The sequence below is a fragment of the Copadichromis virginalis genome, linkage group LG5, assembly GCF_057382275.1.
Source record: "Copadichromis virginalis isolate Kocher_CV1m ecotype Utaka linkage group LG5, C_Virginalis_male_GT1.1, whole genome shotgun sequence".
NCBI classification, from domain to species: Eukaryota; Metazoa; Chordata; class Actinopteri; order Cichliformes; family Cichlidae; genus Copadichromis; species Copadichromis virginalis.
The window spans coordinates 23,731,245-23,735,512 of record NC_140622.1 but is presented as its reverse complement, the minus strand read 5'-3'; positions in this window follow the sequence as shown (position 1 = coordinate 23,735,512).

Here is a 4,268-nt window from a genome sequence, read left to right as displayed (position 1 = left end):
TTCACCGCTGTTCCCTGTTTTAGCCATTTGCGCATAATGGCTCTCAGCATGGCTGACTGGAGTCCCACAGCTTTAGAAATGGTTTTTCCAGACTGAGAGATCCTAATTACTTTATTTCTCATTTGTTCAACTCATGTTCCATCACACTAAATTGTCAAATTGTAACAACAGACTTGTAGAAAGTGTCATCTTCTTTTATTAATGCTCCTTCACTTTTATTTATTTTGACAACAAAATAATGAGTACATAAAAACCTTATTACTGCAGTATCAACTGAAAAACAATAGTGGTGAATAAGGTCATGTCTCTTGTATTCTGTCAGGGATTTAGGGGAATTTAATGTTGTGCATAATGAAACTGAAGAAAGAATTACGTACTTTGGAAGTCATCAGAAACTTTTCTGCAACGTTTCTGGTGATTGGCTTTCTTAAATTATGGGTGTGTGTCAGCACAGTCGACCTTTAGAGATTCAGGTGAGCTTAAGGTGAGGCAAGGCTTTGAGAAAGGGGTGGTGTTTTCTGACTTATCACTAGGTTTGCTTTATGGGTTGGCCCGATGTAAAGTAGGCCATTAATTTTAAACTCAGTCTTAACACAAAGTGTAACGTGTGCAAGCTGGTTTTATTTGTGTCACCTCGGCAGTACCAATGTCTGATTTAGAGCTAACCTTTGGAGCATTTACAGGTTGTAATACATAGATGGAAGCTTCGTGTTCTAACGCTTTTCTCAAAACTGAGGCAACATGAACTACTACTGCATATATTTAGCAAATCTAAATTATAGATGTGTATAGAACGGAAATCTTTGCTGAGCGGCAGATGAGAATACATTTTTTGTTTGCTGAAATGAATCCAGATATAAACTGATGATAAGAGGGCAGCTGGAAATGCTTTTTAGATGAACTGCAGCGTCTTTTTCAGACTGCCCAAAAAGCCTGGTTGGTCAACAAAATTAAAAACCTTTCTTGTTAGTGGAAGAAGAAGAACAAAAAATTAACGTAGCTCCCGCCATCCCTTCAATCCCTTTGGGAATGAATGGAAAAGATGGTTTTGGAGCAAAAGCTGAGGCGTGGGCTGGAAGAGCAGAGCGCCAAACCTCAGCCACCGCCGTCAAGCACGGCTCAGTCTCAGAGGGAAAAAAGTGGGAGGCAGTGAGGGGAGTGAAAGCAGAGGTAAAGGAGGGGTGAAGCAGGAAATGAGGCACAGGGGATTTTTTTTTTTTTAACAGCCACGGCAGGATTAAGGCTCTATTTGTCAAGTTACTTTGCGTGAAAAATTATTTATTGCATACTGCCCTAATTATTATCCAAGTTCCTAAGTTAATAAAAAAGCACTAATCTCTGCAGATAAAAATGGTTTGTCAGCGTGTTATGAACTATATGTTCATCGACTATGACAACACAATCAACATATGAAAACAAGCCTGATCAAAGTAAACTTTCAGACTTTTGTACATTTCAGAATAAACTTGTTAAGAGGCAAACTGTTCACCCAAATCTTTCAGCTGGAATCATCACAGGTTTAAAGGAGACCAGTCAGTGAGGAATTAGATGGTTTTAACAACCCCAAAGCTATGAAAAGGGAGCCCACTCTCCTTTTCATTATTTTCATTCATATACAGAAAGCTGCAGTGAAATGTCTCAAAATAAGAAGGGCACACATGAGTAATCTCAAATCACTCAAAGATGTCAACTCTTCTCGTACGTCAAGAGACAAGGGCCGGCTCACTGCTTTTGCATAGCACTGTATGGATTGTTACAATGGTGGAAGCTAATATTAAACATGGCCACAGTTTAAATCATGTCAGCATATGTACAATCAGTGTTGGTTGCAACCACTGTTTGCTAGGAAAACGTGTATTCCTCAACTTACCGGCAGTGGTTCTTTGACGTTTTCCGCCGTTGCTGGGTGAAATCATTGCATGAAAGCTGAAAAGCACCAAAAGCCTCCTAGCAATGTCTTCGATTGCTAGCAGACTGTCATGGTTGTCAGTAGGTTTTCATGTTTGTCAACAAATACTTGCCAACTACTAGCCCAGAGGTAGGAAAATGCGGGAAAAGTGCAACACAAGCAGGAAGCTGGTTTGCAAGTAAAAATTGTGCCTCCATCCTGCAGCCAACATGAGGGGCAAGTTTTACTCTGAGTACAAACAGTCTCCATTTGGAATTTTCTTAGTTTTAGACGATTGAGACGATTGAGACTCATTTCCAGTTATTGCAAATACTTGACTGCAGTTCTTGATGCTTAAGTTGCGATCAAGAACTGGAAGTTACTAGGTTTAGCAAGGGATAACCTTTTTTTAAAACAAAGGTCAAGCTAGGTGTGGATAACTTTTTTCGCTTATTAAATAAAATCATAATTTGAAAACTGCATTTCATAATTATTCGGCTTATCTTTGAATAATATTAAAATTAGTTTGATGATCTGAAACATGCAATAACAAATTAGCAAAGGGGGATAATACGTTTTCACAGCACTATATGTCTGCAGCAATTGTTAGAGAACAAAGCAATCACAAGGAAGTTTTTGCCAACCAGTTGGGGAAATACACATTTTTCCATAGTGATAGGTGGTTGCCAGGGAGTCACTGATTGTCTGTAGACCTGAATGACTTTGACTTGAGCAATCATTTTCCCAGCAATTACCATCAGCCTCCAGCAACTACCTGATTATACCAATTGGGGAATGCACGTTTGTTTCCCTATTGCTGGCTAGTTGTGAGATGGTTGCAGACCACTGTGTCACAGCTTGAGTGACTCCGGCCTTTTTCACGCTTTCGTACATTGTCACCATGGTTGTTACATGTCTAAAACGGCAGACAAGTTGACATCACACAATTAGTGGTCATGTGTACAGAAGCCCTGCCCATCTGCTGTTCAAACCTCGTCTTTCAAACCAAACTAGAGAAAGCTGGCTTAGAGAAGTGATCTAAAACTGTTAAGTAAGGCTTAGTTTGAACTGTGGCTCATGTATATCTACTCTGGTAGAAATAACAGCTTTCCTTTAACAATTTTCTCTTTTATCCACATACAACCGATAAAAAAAGAATTTATGGACAAAATTCTAGAAAGAATAAACAGCGCATCCTTTCAGATTATCAAAATATTTATAGTGTTACATTTAAATAAAAATTTTTTGAATGTCTGACTTTCATTTTCAGATGATTGAGAAACAGATAGATTAGATTTGTAGTAACTGTCTCTAAGGAAAAGGAAAAACAGCAATTCTATAATCACAAAAGCACTTCTGATAAATGTACTAATCATCGTTTCTCCAAGGAAACAGGTAGCAGAGGTGGGAAATCACCTCTCTTGGAAGAGAAACTTTCCCAAACTGTAGATCTGTACTGTGTATTCCCCTAAAAAACAGAACTATAATGTTTTTTTTTTTTTTTAAATAAAGGCCAGCAATACATAGAATAAGTGATGTTTCTGAAACTAGCAGAGTGCTGAACAAATTTATTAGACGACCAACCAATGTACCACTTTGGTACTTAAAAAATGTTTTTTTATGTTTCTGTAATGGTTAATCCACAACTATTACAAGCTCCAAAAAGTATATTTTGAATGTTGAAACATAATTACTGCTGTTATCCATAAACTTCCAAAGTTACGGTTTTACAAAAAAGAAAATTACAGTGGAACCCCAGCTTACGAAGACCCCATGTAACGAAAAATTCAAGTTACGAAGGCACTTAACGGCAATATTTTTGCCCGTGGTACAACAAAATGCCAGTGTAACGAAATCCGTTTGCGAAATGCATTTCGCTGTTCCACGTGAAAGACGTATTGTTGTTGCAGTGTGCTATTTCGTGTGCTTTTCGTTTGCAATTAGCCTATCGTTCATTCATAATGGGGCCGGCATAAGGCATAAATATTAGCGAGTTTAAAAAATTGTTAAAATATCATTGCACAGTGTACGTACGTACATTAATTAACGTAAATGTAAGTTTAGTTTTAATGTTTAGAATTAAATTCCATAATGTTATGTACATGTACACGTATGTATGTATGCATGCCTATGTATGCTTTCTTCAGCCTCCACCAAGAACTTCGTTTTCAGCCAGCATCGCCTCGCTCAAAAGGCGATGGAAAAAGGTGCTTTGACTTACTTAAAATTTTGACTTACGAAAGACCCTCTGGAACTAATTAATTTCGTAAGTCGGGGTTCCACTGTATTATTTTTTGATCAAGAAGCAAAATTACAGTTATTTACTTGTATTCCCGAACAGAGTGTTTGAATGTTGTGCTTGATCAATTTCCAAATCCCC